The sequence below is a fragment of the Lycorma delicatula genome, chromosome 4 (assembly GCF_047948215.1).
Source record: "Lycorma delicatula isolate Av1 chromosome 4, ASM4794821v1, whole genome shotgun sequence".
Lineage (NCBI taxonomy): Eukaryota > Metazoa > Arthropoda > Insecta > Hemiptera > Fulgoridae > Lycorma > Lycorma delicatula.
The window spans coordinates 37,768,612-37,784,708 of NC_134458.1; the positions used below are offsets into that span (position 1 = coordinate 37,768,612).

The 16,097-nt window shown below is 28.2% G+C and overlaps 1 protein-coding gene across 4 annotated transcripts in view; it reads left to right on the forward strand.

The window, feature by feature from the left end:
• LOC142323283 (uncharacterized) overlaps positions 1-16,097 on the forward strand; it is a 309,143-nt gene that overhangs the window by 51,941 nt on the left and 241,105 nt on the right. For all 4 annotated transcript variants that reach the window (XR_012756071.1, XR_012756070.1, XM_075362730.1 and 1 more), the window contains exon 2: positions 2,223-2,279. The gene's annotated coding sequence lies outside the window, so the exon portion shown is untranslated. The remainder of the gene's footprint in view (positions 1-2,222; positions 2,280-16,097) is intronic.

Sequence of the window (16,097 nt, forward strand, 5' to 3'; positions counted from 1 at the left end):
TAATAGAATTTTTCACACTGAATTTAAATATGTAAATAATTTTTTTCTATAACCCACACTTTTTTTTTGAGATACGTAAATTTTGGAAAGAAATGTGAAAATTTACATTCGTGGAGGGCACAATTGTTCAAGTTACTTAAACGGCGTAGCTGTTGTTTACCTTTTATGATTGGCATGTGGAACATTTCTCTTTAGCGTCTAAAAATAATCTGCAAGCATTCTCGCATTCCTCTTTTACTGGTACCTGTTTTCCATGACAGATTTTCTGGTGGAAGCGTTCCCCCTGCTCGTTACTAACAGCGCCGCGATTGTCTGAAAAGAAATCCAACTGTGAACAAGAAATTAAATTTTAGGGACTTACTACATCCCATATATTTGTATGCCTCTAATAAATCATAAACAATGTCACGCTTGTTGGAAGATTTATGAGTTTCTAAAAACTTTTGCGTAACACTTTTAAATGACCTCCTCGCTGATTCTTTAACTTGATTTAACAGTTCTTCGAATTGTCCATCTTTAATCAAAACTTATTTGGGGATCCATAAAAATTCCTTCCTTGATTAAAAAATTTCCTCCTAAATAACATGAGAAAATCTTTTTTTCAAATAATAGAATTCAGCATCATAGATGTTATGGCCAAATAAAGCATTTTGATTTCATGTAATGAGAAATATAAAAGTCATTTATTGGTCTTATAGACTAGTATTTCGGCTAAAGATAACGTTATATTTGAAAAATTAAATGAAACCTCATCAGTTATTTTATATAGACCTAGATTTTCGTCTCGAAGTTTATTTTATTTTTTAATTTGTTGCCTTCATCTCTTCAATTTGGCTACGCTTGAGAAAACTTTGATCGTTAAGTAACGAAGTAAAATGTTATAGCTACGTCGATAAAAAGAGTAAGAAAATATGAAACAATTACAATTATTACTATTCAGCAAATAAAAACAGCAGAAAAATTCACTTTGGTTACTCCGTTTTAAAAATCTTTCATTAATTTAAGAATCAAAGAAGTACTTCAGAAAAGTTAAGTTTTCTTTAAAATTATTAAAATGTAGGAGAGAAAGTTAAACAGCACTTAAAAACTTTGTTACGCTTCGCTGTATCATTATTGCCTTATTTATTACTTACTGAAATAAGTTATTTCTCAAACTGACCTTTTATTTAGTCCTAAGTCTTCAAAAAATGTTTTTATATTAACTTTTATTGATTTCTCAGAATTTATTTATGGTACTTTAAAATAACTATAGTCGCTTTAGAGAAAAACAATATACATGTATTTATTCATTAAATCATAAATAACGAAGACTAAGGCGAGTGTTTCGAACAGTAAAGTTGCTTCTTGCACTTCACTCTCCAAATCTTTCCGTATACTCAATTCGACTCCTTTAATTCTTTCCTGTTCTTCACAACATGTACTCTTTTCTTTTACTGTATACGATGTTCCGAATTCTTTTTTCGTTTTGATGGTTTCTATCGAAAAACTTTGTTGAACAAATGATCCTTACTTTTCTACTTAGGGCCCCCACCGTACCGGCTACTTCCGCCCAGTGCTACCCGTAATTGTACTTTTCATTTCCGTTCTTTTAATTTAAAATTTCACACTCTGTCTGATCGCGTTACCTTATAAAGTCTGTCAGTAACAGTCAATTTTTTTAAATATATGAAGCAAGTGGTTTTCTATTTATTATTTATTCCGAATTCACTCCTGAGTTATTCGGTTGTCAGCGCTGCCTTCCACGTCAACCTTACCTTGATTTACCACATTAACCTTCTACGTCAAATGTATCTTAAAATTCAGCATAACTAGGTAATGTATATATAATTTTAACGACGTAAGACAAAAAGTGTGAGATTTCTTTATGTTTTAACGAATAATATAAGAAGATTCCTGGTTAACAAGATATCGAAATAATTCTGATTTTTATTAAATAAAAAAATAATTGTTATAAATAATTGACACTCTAAAAAAACATATTAAACTTCAGAATTACGTGGATGACTTCAAATACACCAAATATATTTCTGCTCATTTTTAGGGAGTGTAATTTACTGAAATCTGTTTTTAGTTTATTAACAACTTACACGGCTTAAAATTTAAATATTTTTTTTCTCTTTCTCGTTTCCATATCTGTACATATGACCGAGCGGGTGAGTACAAACAAAAAAATTCATTTACCTATTCCAATGTACGAGATTAATTTTGTTTTTTTTTTACAGATAAAGAGAGAGACATCAATTTACATTTAGTTGGCGGTGTCTTGAATTCAAAAACTAGTGAGTAATAATTTAAGATCTTACATATATATATAATATAATATAAATAATATAATCATAATTAATAATAATAATAATTATATATATATATATATATATATATACACATAAAATGCCCCCCTTTTTAAAGTGAAAGGACTAGTCATTTACTGCAATGTAGCGTTAGAACACCTCACCGATTCTTCCTAATCTGTGTATAACAGTTAACAGTAGCGTTAGTAAAGATATGAAAAATCTTCCAGGCCGTAACATTTACATATATACATACATTCGTAATAATAATTAAACTCGATTTTTAGTATATTATATTAATTTACAATTACATTCAAATCATAACTTTATACGTTACGTGTCAGATGCAGTATATCTATATAACTAGAATGAATTTCACTAACTTCCATTCTTGATATACTTATCAACCAAAGGCCCACAAAAAAATGCCGTAACTAATTACAAAATGTATTAATTCAAAGGTATCCTTTTGCACACGTGGTTATATTATGTTCGTATTTTTTTCAATTCGAAAATATTACAGCGTTAGATATTTACCAAAAAAAAAAACAACATTTTTTAAAGTCGTACTATATGAAAACTATAAAGTGGAAAAACAGTACATTACACTCGAATTATTTTTTTTTTTAATGTTTAAATTACACTGAAATCGCTTAATTAAAATGTGTACGGTGCAGTCACCCGAACAACAAACCACCGAAAAAATGTTCAACTTTATTCGCTACCGAATTTTTAAGCGTTTTCATTCTATTTGGTTGTAAATAAATCGTTTATGATATCGTAATCGATAAATAAAATTTAACTATAGTGAAAGAACTATATAAAGAGAGAGACATCAATTCACATTTAGCTGGTGGTGTCTTAAATTCACAAACCAGTGAGCAATAATTTAAGATCTTATATATATATATATATATATTTATTATGCCTTTTTAAAGTGAAAGGACTAGTCATTTACTGCAATCTAGCGTTAGAACACTTTACTATGAGAAATCTTCCAGGCCGTAAGTTACATATATACATACACTGTATAAAAGAACTATAGTTCTTTTATATAGTGCTGAATTGTATACTACTTTTTACATTTAAAAACAAATAACTGTAATTTTAGTTTTCTGTGTTAAAGCTTTTAATATTAATAGCTTATAAATTATTTTAACCGAGCTTCCGACTCCATTTGCATTAATATTCAGTTGTAAAATCTGAACAAAAAGTTAAATATAAAAACTAACAGTGTTGCCTACAAATTACGGTATACGTATTGCTATTAAAACCATATGACATTTTTGCCATTAGGCATAGGATTATCTGAGTAAAATCGTTGTTTACAAAATACGGTAAAAGTTACACTGGGCAGTATCGCCATAAAAAATTTCTTAAACCGAAACGCTTTGGTAAAATGCGGTCATTCGGTAAAAGTTCAATTCCGGAAGGACTGTCGGATGTCAAACTAGTGGAAAATAAAAATGTTAAAAGGCACGAGGATATAATAAAAAATGATGATATAATAAGATAATTGAAATGAAAACAAAGATCAGATCGATTATACTATTTGAATAACAATTATTTTATTTGAGCATCAGTGTTATTTTATTTCGTTAAACAATTATTAGTTCGATATAACCCATCATGAGCAAGTATATCATAATTTTTTTTATGTAAGATTTGGATCCCCTTTTAAAATACAAAAATATGTTCCCTTCGATAATTTTTCAAGTGTAACAGTTTTGAAGTTTCTTTTTAAAGTTATATTTACACTTAGCTAGAATTTGATTGTTGTTGGTAAAGTATTGAACAACTACGGAAACGCTCACTGCAGAAAAGTAAAAATAAGATATTAATACAACAGTATTTTGAATTATTATAATTCTATAATACTCTCAAATAATATATACTGTCTGTGCTAGAATTATTAATATGTATTATCTCTTGCTACATTTTTTTATTTATTTAAATCTGTCTTTTATTTATTTTTGGCAGGTGAATTTTTTTATGTATTTTGGAAAAAATACATAAAATTTTTCAAAATTTTTCATTTGTATTTTGGAAAATCTTCCCCATAATAATTTTTCATGTAATTAAGTATGTAAATTAAATACAAGATAAAATATGTTATTAAAATTGCAATTTTAATAAATATTCATTTTGTTAGTTTTAAAAATTCTCATTTGTTATTTTTTGACAGATTTGTCATTACATACTACATAATTTTAGTATTTTCATTTTAACTGGCAGAAAATATATAATGAAAATAATGTCTTAACAATAAATTTATCGTAGGATAATTTAATTCAAAATCGGTTTCAACCGATAGAACTTTCACAAAGTTGTTTACGTTTGGGATATAAAGAATCCATCCCGCATCTGTTGTTCATCTGTTCTTTTGTTTTCTTCTAGAGTGACTCGGTACGGTGCAATCTACTATTTCAATCTTCTACTTTTTGAACCTCTTTTTTTACTTCCGTAGAGATCCAAACTTCAGATAAGTAAATTCGTTTCTGAACAATCAAAATGAATAACGTAGTAATATATCAGCGTAGTGGAAAGAGACTTTTCATATTTATCCTTTGCTTTCATCCTACACCGCTTACTCAGGTTGTGTATTTTGTCTTGTTTTTTTTTCCCTTTAATTTGGTGGCTGTTAATTGTGGCATTAATTCAAATAGTGGCCGTAATTAGTAAAGAATAGAAAAACATCGAGGAATATACCCACGAGTCAGGTTCGATTTACATCTATGATACAATCGGCTCTTACATAAAGCCTACTTAGAACTGAGTTGTGGAATACGTATCGATTTCTTTCGCTAAAAGTCATTTATACAATTGAAAAGTAACTGTTTCTATTATTTAATTTTTTAGGAAAAATTCAACGACTATAAGAATGTAATATACATTCCAGAACTCGTTTTTAACGATTCATTAAATTGTTAATATTTTTTTAATGATATAACAGTGGATGATCCGTTATTCTACTATTTTTTACAAAAAATAATTTTATAATTATCAGCTAAAAAAAAAAATCAACATAAAAATAATGGTACATAAGTATCTATCTAATGTAAAGGTTATAGTCACAGAGTCGGTATTCTACCAGCGGGAGAGTATGAATACTAAGCCTGATTCTGAGTAGTCATACGTAGTTCAGATTCGGGAAGGTATTTTATATTTACCTAAAATTAAAGCTTATAATCCATTCGATTTAAAAACTCTCTACTATTCGTTAAATACGGTCGTTACGTTAAAAAAGTTGAGTTTTTTATATAGTGTAACAGAGGAATATTTTTATGCAATATGTGGTCGTCATGTACTCATTGAGAACGACAACCGGAAAAATTATATACAAATATCATTTAGAAAATGTCGCTATAAATTTTTTCGAGAATGAATTTCCTTTTTTTGTTGTTATTAATATGATACCCAAGGTAAAAAAAAGTTCATAACTTGGTTTATATCACTCGGTATATTTTTCGATTATGAATAAACTAAATTAAAGTGAAGACTAAAACCAAACCTCCTTTCATTAGAAACGGATCTCAAAACACCGAATACCGGTGTTTTGAAATGTTAAATGTTAAACAGAGTATAATTTTAATATAATATTTTGTTTAATTTATGTACAGAGAAGGAAACATTTTTATTGTGCTTTTAACGTACTGAAAGACGAATATATATTGCAAGTCTAAAATAATATTTTATTTTTCTTTGGTTATTCTATTTCGTATGGATACACTTCGTACTATTTACGTTATTTAAATATATGTAGGCTATATATTTTTCATGCGTGCGTACGTGTGTATGCGATCACGCTGACACCTTTGAATAGAATATTAAACATAAATCATTACTATTTATTCAAGAGAAATAGATTTCAGATTGTCGGAGCCGAAAGGCTTCATTCGATGTTTGCGTCCGATCTAAATTGGAAATCTAAACAAGTACCACAGGAAACTCAGTGAAGTGAAAACGTAGAGAGTTTTTGAGGACAGAACAGCTTAAGTTTTTCGCTTATTTCTCTTCGCTTCGTCCCTCTATATGTTTTCACTAGTTCTATTTTCACCAGATCATTGTTTATCGTATCCCGGAGTCAAAATTTGCGAAAAAGTTCCAACTTCCATTTCATATTTTCCCCTTTTAACTTTTAAACTTATACTACACCCTTACTTTTTTTAGCGTATAATATATTCTGATCTGTGTAATAATCAACGTTTATATTCATATACGTAGGGTTTACAATGTAATGTTTTTTTCCTGCTGTTATTTGGTTACAAATGAATACGCCGTTTCTATTTTCTAGAAATATAAAATAAAGACTTGTGAAATACTCGTATTTCGACCTTAACTTAATAATAAGATAACACATAAAAACTTTTATATTTGTTATTAAATTTAGTGTAAACATCCGAGTAAATTGACCAGTTTACCTATGTATTTTTAAAACGCAAAATATTTTAGATATGCTTATTTCTGAGTTTGTTCTAGTGGGCCAATTTTAAATAATTTTTTTCATAATAATTTTTTGTGTGTTTTCCTTTTATGACGGGTTTCCTTTTCCTCAGATCTAAATTGAAATCTCAACTAAAAAATAATAATAAGAATATTGTTTCATTAATTTTTTTTAATAAAAATTATTTTTTATTCAATTTTTAAAATAACGTTGTTTTTTCTGTTATTTTGGCAACATAATGTTGTTGCTATCTGTTACAAATACGTCCTGTTATTTTAACCACGCGAATTCTTTCATAACCCCAATTTGTTAATAAATTGAGCGCATAATCATCTCAATCGTAATCATCCAACTGAATTTTTTTTTTCTGTTTTGCGTTTTTGTTTTGTTTTAAACTTCCTGTTTTCAATATCGGTTAATTATAAATTTAGTAAATAATTTTTTTTATTATAATTATAAACTAAACATCAGACATATTTTTCATTGTCGAAAATTTGAACATCGAGCTAAATAAATCGCGTTCTGTAGTATTTAAATAGTGTAAGCAAATAAGATTAAGAGAAAAATGAAAATTTTATTTCAGTTTTTGTTTCATGATTTTTGCTACACGTTTTAAGGGACTTAGCCAGACAGAGAACGAAGTTACTTAAAAAAAAACCAAAAAAACCACTGTATTTCTATTACTCGTATTAGTATGAATACGTTTTTTACGGGGACAGAAGAAACATTCTAAGAATAATTCTTCTATATAAAAATTTAAGTAAAAAAACAAAAAAAAACGAAGAATTATCCTTTCACAAACGAACTAAATTTTTATTTTTTACGCCGATTTAAAAGAGTGAATTACAAATTTGATTGATTACATAATATATTTTTAATGACAGAAATGTTGTTAATATACGTACATCACTTTATGTTTATGAAATAAGTAGTAGGATTTTCTGCAAACAAGGGCTACAACTCGGGCACTTGAAGCAATATAACTACCGCGACGTCACCTTGTCTCATATTACTCATATGGAGTAGCCGTCCATACGGCAACGTATACTACATCAAAAAAGACGAGCTTGATGCCTACATATCTGAAGAGCCGCCTTTGGAAGCGCTACCTTATCTTCACAAACTTTGACACGGCATGTTATGATACCAGTAATTGCATCTCAGTTTTCAATGTTAAGAAGATGTTAGCCTATTAAAAAATAAAGTACCCGCTGCTGTATGTGCTTTAATTTTGATGCCAACTAATATTTAACTACAGTTCTTTTATGTTACTAATTTTTTTGTAAAACTTAACATTTCTTGCTTAAAATATTTTTACAAATTATTAAACTTCTTTTCACTTTTTCCCTTAACCGTTAGTATTAGCGAAATATTGTATTTAAGCAAAATGTTTATCTCTTATTTTTTGTGAAAATTGATTTACTGCAATCAGAAATGTCATTTTTCATAAATTATTTCTGCTAAATACATATTGAAAGAGATATTCGAAATGTCTATGAAATGAAAGTTAATCGGTAGTCTATAGAATTTCACTTCACCTTTTTTGAATTAAAATCGCATAGCTACAAATAAAAAGTGTAGAAAAGTTTAGCTTGTGATAAAATGTAGTAAACCAATAAGATCTTTACAGAAGAGTATCGAATTCAGCATTGAGAAAAGCTTTAGATCTGAATTTAACTCAAGAAAATATCTATCCTAGACAGCGCTTTTCCCCCTATTTCCTTGAAATACTACAAAGAAACAATTAATTTATTATTTTAATTATTATACATAAAGCAACCAAAACATTTAATATCATGCAATCAGATTTTTCTTCCTTTAAACCCGAATTGTGATGGCCTCGGTAGTACAGGTGTATTACCGAGGCCATCAGTACTAGTATAGGTTCATTTTACTATAATAGTACATTATGCAACCAGCCTATAATAATAGCCATTAATGCAAGAGAGTATTAATGGTCATTATAGAAAGTTTTATACCGTATCTTTTCTACGGCTGAGATAATATTGAGATTATTTATTTAAATCAATGATATAATACATCGTTTACGGAATATTTTTGATTCATTTAAAAAAAAAATACATTAAACAATAATTTTTGTGGCAATAGTTTATTTATCATAAGTTCTGCTTTTTCTTTAATATTGATCAGTGTTAAAGACGTTTTCCTCAGAATCTGACATAATTAACAAAAGGATGAACAGTGTAATATAGAAACTTAGTCACCTATCAGTGTACTTTCAAGTTAACATCTTTTTCCTAATTACTAAATCAGATTAAGATCAAAGCAAAAAACAAAGATGATACATTAAACAATACTCGATTCTGATCGGTCAATGGTTGAAAAGATTACGAATTGGTTGAACATAATGAAAATCTGTTTCATAACTACCCTCTTTGTGATACAGGTTCCAGCCGCATAATTCTTATGTTATAATAGAGCCGTAGAAAAATCAAAATCATATTATAAAATTTTGTGAGTTTGCTGACTGGAAATTGAAAATAGTATGTTTAAAGTGTACTATTAAAATTCATAGATTATAAGTATTAACCTCGTATTTTCTCTTGTAGTCTATATTTTTGTAGTAGTTCACTGTTCTTCATTATACTTTTTTTACTGTGTTATTAAAATACCAATTTCAGAAAGTTTAAAAAACGAAAAAAAAATTACGTATTGTTAATAATATATCTATCATTATTTTCTTGTAGTACCATTATTTTAAGGAGGAAGACGAAATCGATAAAATGACAGGAGACAAAATGTCAGATCTCTGCCAGAAAAAAGAACCCATGGACGTGAAGCCAGTATGCTAACCACTATATGAATCGCCTTAAGAAGGAAAAATGCTAAAACTGTCCAAAGGTAAAAAGTAAAAGTTATAATCCCAAAGCAACTTGAAACTTGACAACTGGAATCAATCCGGTAAGTTTTCCCTTGTGTGGGGAAATTATTTTCTATTCAGGGATCGATACAAACAAAAGGCGTGGCTGTGGTTTGACTTTGATTTACTGAAAAATTTAAAGTTCATCAAGTCTTCCAACTAAACGAATTAAACTTCATGAAATATAATGAATACAATCTTTATGAATCCTACTTCTAAGAAATTTAAACTATATTGTTTTATCATTTAATCGCTTAAGTTAAAGGAGGAAGATGAAGGCGGAGTAAATGTGTACGTACGTATTCATTCCGATTAAAAAAAACTTAAAACATACATTCTTTATTAAAAAAAAAAACATTGTTAGTTTACGGCCAGAAGATACTTTTCAGATCCTACCTACAGCCTAACATGAATGCAAGTACAATATCACCATAAGATCATGATTTCTGTTTTTTATCGGCGTGATTTAAATTTTCAAAATGATAAAAAAGGTATACCTTAAATGAAACTTTTTAGCTTACTACTATATTTTTAAATTCGTTATATCGGTAACAATAAACAAAGTGTATCGCTTAACAGGTAAACCTAGAGTTAATATTTTTTTTTTTTTAAATCACGCAGGCCTTTGTAATAATACTAGATTATTAAAAGAGATAGATGGTGAATTTTGTGATAGGTTGCGTCAGTGGAATTTAAAATCTTAGATAAAGCACAAAGAAATGAATCGATAGAATTGTTGATTTACTTATTACTAATATCGTTACGGTCGCCATACGTCCCGGTATGAACGGATGGTGCGAAGTCACGTTGGGTTTGTACTTTTGACCTGGCCGTCAAAAAATAAAAAAATAAAAAACAAAATTCCGAGTCTGACCACTTTAAAGTTTTAAAATGAAATGCCATATAAAATCTCTTATGTTCAAACCACTGCAGCGATTCTTCTATTGATGATAGAAATTTCTACAAAGAATACAATACGTGAGCTAAAAGTTTGCCCCTAACTTACTGCTGTGTCTAGTGTATTAGTCATTGTTTTGTATTAGTCTGTTGTATTTGCATTTTATATACAAATGTGTTATTAGTAATTGGATGATATATCATCTGGTTAGATAGTACAACAAACCCCGCTTGCCCGTCCCACCAAAGCCAGCCGACATTTCGGTAGTCAAAGACAGGGGCAAACTTTCAGCACAGTTATGTGCAATAGTACTACATTTTACTCTCATTCATTATTCATATATTATTATAACAGCACTAAAATAAAGAATGTTGCGCTCAGTTTATTAGACCTAAAATTCTAAGTATTTACCTGGCCTCGTTTATAAAAAAAAACGTGATATTTTTAACAATGTAGACGAGTTTTGTGGAAATAATTGTAACTTTGGAGACGTCAAACGTCAAAGGAAGAGATGAATACAATGTGCACAGTCGATGAATGAAATAAATCTATTGAAATGTGGTTTGAATTGGAAGTGGTCACATATTATACACAATTGTTTACATAATGACGTAGATATAAATCCTATTGATAAATATGAATTGGAGACCAAACTTTGTAATTAATTTTACCCTAATATTGTACATGTAACTTAGTTAAAATTGTTTTGTGATGTTTGCTGACTTTGAGAACATGAAATCTCTGCACAAGGAAAGCGCACGCAATTTCGGCAGTCATCGAGACAATTCTTCAGTATTTTTGAAAGGCTTAATGCATTTTTATTTCTTACTTATGAAAATAATTGTATTTTTAATTTATAAATTCTCGCAACAAAAATACCTTATGATCCGTTTTGAGGTATCTCGATAAGTCAGATGAGATGGGAATCCTCGTGAAATGTGATATCGCATTTTAGATTTTGGCTCATTTGAAACCTTAAAGAGGTTTTCAACATATAAAAATAGCCATCGGGTCATCGTCTAGAACCGGTAAATATCAGTCGTGTAAACCGATATTTAATTAAATTAAAAATTCTAAATTTACCTTGATTTTATTTTTTTTTTTTTTTACATGTGAATATAAATTAAAATGTAATTTTACGAATAAAATTACCCAACTCCAGCCAACAGTACTACTTTCCTTTTAACACAACTTCGTACGTCGACGAAAGAGGGTCTTACTACGCTTTCGTTTCCATTTTAATAAACTACAATGTAAAAAATATTATTATCAGTTTAAATTAATTAGATTAATAGTTTTTCTTTTACGGAAGTAATTTATTATTTTAAATAACACTAAGTAAAATAAAATCTTAATTTTTTACTGTTAATCTGTACAAGTTAGAATTTCAGTAATGTTAGCAAATCCTAGGACATTTGCTTTTGTAATACTCTCGCGAAGTTTTACACCTCCTCATTCTTGGCATGATTTAGGTAATGTTAAATTACAAACCGACCAGAATATGAATCCATTCATTTATAATATGTTTTTTATTACATCGGAAGACTTTTTTAACTGAACCTTTGTAAACTAGTTTGATGATTATAGGAAACCTTCAGATCGCAACTATAGCACGACAAGTTGTGTTTGCTGACAATGTATTGATTTATTAACTTCTTAAAACGCTTATAAGGTTCATTTACATACGCTAATGTTCCGACATTATTAATTTCATATTTACAAACAGAATATAAAGTATTTAAGTATTGAGTAGTTTGGAAGTATAAGCTGCGTCTAGGAGTACCAGAAATCGGTTTTATTATTTCGTAACTGTAATATTAAATAAAAAACCCATTAGTATAAAATTAATATTTTATTATTTCTCTTAAATTTCAGGAAGCGGTAATGTTCTTTGAAATATAATTGTAAGGGTGTTTAATTTACGTTGTTTTTTTTTTTTTATTTTAGGTAATAAATTGTTTATCATTTGTTTCATTTCCTTTAACAGTTTTCCTTTATATAAGGTAGGTATATGGCTTTGAGTGTTCTTTTTTTGTACCAGTACCGCAGCGAGTGCGTAGTGACCACTCCCGTTGCTGCTCCATAATTCTTGCTTTCATTGTTCCCAAATGGGTCCCTTACCACCAGAAATTATGAAATACTGAGCATTTTGAAACACATTACAAAAATAATTAAATATAATGGGTCTGTAACATTTCATTTTTATTTATTATTAATTTTTTTTTTTTTTGTAAATGTAGTTTTTGATATAACTGAGAATAGAATTTTATCTTACTCCGTAAAATGTTGGTGTCGTTAATACTTTTGGTAATTAATTATTTTTCACAGTAAAAATAATTTTTTGGTAATAAAAATTAATAAATTTTATTATATAATACTTTCTATTGTAACAGAGAAAATAAAGCTAGTTAAAACTGCTTAATAAAAAAAAGCTCGCAACTTTTCATTTCATAATAAATTAAAAATAAAAATATTTTATTTTATTTTCGAAAAATAAGAAATGAATCTTTTTTTTATCGAGTTACACAAAAATATTAAATAAATCATGCTTTGTTATATTTTCCTTCTGAAAATAAGTGAATAAAAAAAGGGCTTTTTTGTTAAGATTAATACCAAGATATGTCATACCCACTCCTTCTTATACTAGGCTTGTTAAACAACATCAATTTCTTTTTTTTTTTACATCAAAACCTTTTTTACAGTTTAATATCATGTTTGCCTTTTTGTTTCATTATATATAAATAATTTTTTCAATGTCTTGTTAATGGAGAATTAGGAAATAACAATTTTAGATCTTATTATATGTTACATGCTAGACCGTTACATAAAAATTTTGAATTAATTTTTACATGTGTCACAACCAAAATTATTAATAAATAATAAACATTATTAATCTCATTTGTTTAAACTCGTTCGGACATGTTAAATTTTAAATTTAGATGTTACGTGCTATTGTAAAAAATTAATGCTAAGACTTTGTACCCTATCTTATATAATCGTATGTTATTGATAAAACAACATAAAAATAAAAACAAAGGTTAATCATTTATTAGAAGAAATTAGTAGCGGTTCCAACACTTTTTTTGGCGAAATATCTTCTTTTTATAAAATTTAATAAAATACAAGGGCTTTGTGGAAATTATTATTTGCTTTTTTTTAAGTTAAGACTTGGTATTTATTGTATTTAGACGGAATTATGTAGAAATATAAAAACTAACTTAAAGCCACTTTCAAAGAGTCAAGTTGACATAATACGATTTGATCAGATCTCCCGGTTTTAGAATACAACTAAGCGTTTGACTATCACTTTTCCAGTTGAATTCAAACTTCAACCGGCTGAAACAGTTTGACATTATATTGACTGCTGACTGTTGGTCGTACTTCATACCAAAGACTCGGAACAGATCAATACAACTAACTGATCGTACAGTCGAGCAGTGTGTTTACGGAGTTTACTCTGTACGCTGCTGAAGAGATTTGGTGGAATTTAAGAATAGCCGAGAGCTTTGTATCTCTCCTCAAGTTTTTAAACAGTTTTAGCGTATTAATCTCTTCGGATATCTTAGTTAAGTCATAGATAGATTGGCCCGCTAAGGTTCCTGTCGTCATTTACTTGCTCTTTCTAAATACCCACCCACCTTTTGTCTCTCAGTTAACGGTGTAAGAAATATTCCTTGCGTTACCTTAACTAAAAAAGATAAATGAATTTTGTATGGAATGTATTCATCTGTTTTAAGATAAGTTGTACGCATAAAATCATTTTATGTCGTAAACGTCAGCGTTTGCTTTAACATACTCATTTGACTGTGATATAGTTTTCATACGTGTGTGTGTGTGTGTGTGTGTGTGTGCATGTGTGCACGAGCGCACAAAAACGTGTAATTTTGATAAATATTTACTGATTGAATGGGATTATTTAGCTGCAAACGCACTGCTTTTAAAATATGTAAAATTCTAACATAACAACATGACTGTTTTAAATCCTAAATTCCGTTTAATATTTTCGTAATGAAAAGCTTTATCTGTGAGGGTTATGCTTTGATTTACGTTTATAATGAAAAATTATTATTTAATTCAGATGAAAATTATTTATTTTTACAATAATATTTATAAATAAAAATTTTTTTCTGTATAAAATTAGTAAATAAATGAATAAAAACGTTTATTAAATAAATATCATTTTAAACGCTCTTGGTTTATGTTTAAAAGAGTGATATGTTTCTATTTCTACCACAAGTAAGAGAGAGGTCAGTAAAAAGAGGATGGAAGTATGTTAATTGGACTAAAAAAGGATTAAGTTAAAATTAACGCTGAAACAAAAATTAACCTTTAATGAAATTGAATTTTAAAATTTATATTTTATACATATAAACTGATCTAAAAATAATACATTTGATCTGTTAAACATAAATATTTCGTAAAATATAGTTGTGATTAAAAAAAAAAATTAATAATGATTTGCACATTTTCTTTTTAATTATTCTACGACTAATTTAGTTTTTTCGCATTATTAGAAAGTAACTACCTCGGGTCATCGGTTATCAAATTTTAATTCCTTTAAAATGAGGATTACTTTGAATTAATAACTGGAGCCCTTAAAAAGTTAACTGTGAATCAAAATACTGTTACAAATTTAAACGATTAAACACTGAAATAACTTACATACCTAACTTATAAATAATTTCTCATTTCGAATATCATTATTAAAGAATGTTACTCTTTTTAATTAAGTTTTAAAACCAGCAGATTTCGACTAAAAGTCGAAATCATTATGGATTGAAGAATAATTTAACCAAATTTGAATTTAAATGTACTATTATACTTTGTTTTAAATATGTGAAATAGATGTTAAAAATTATAAAATAATGGTGTTATAATGCATAAATATATCGTTGGTCTATTAAATTGCTGACTGGTAGTTACTAAAATTCATTTACTAATACCAATTAATCAATTAAGCAAATCAATAATAACCAAGTCAGCCGGATAGTCTAGGAATAAGAAATCTTTTTTTTTTTTTTTTTTTGTGAAGTCAGTTCACACTTAAGACCTATCCTCTTTTTTAAGGGAAAAAATTATTAATCTATCTATTTTACAACTTCCTCTACATTTTGTTAAGTCTAGAATAATAGTACTTCACCCAGTTGTAACCTTATAGTAAATCGTCGATACACTTTGAATACATAAATCATGATACAAATATTGTTTTAATGTTTTGACTTCTTTTTAAGTAAATGAAATCATACGTTATTACTGTTTGTAACTGCATAAATTTATTTTTAGTATGTACATAACGAGTAATTTCGATAAAAAATTCAAATCAAAAAGAAAAGCCTAAAACAAAACACCCTTGTTGGAAATGTGACTCATCTGTTGTTATCGCAAAGGCACAAACATGAGCTCCACTACCCACTTTGCCATCTCTTTTCACAATTGCCGAGCGTCATGCCGCCTGTTGTAATATTTTGGTAGCCTCTGTTATCAACTTCGGTCGACCCGACAGTAGTGAAGTATTAATGAAATAAAATCCATTGTACGATTTTCTTTAATTTGCAACCGTTTTTGCACTATCATTTAACTGCA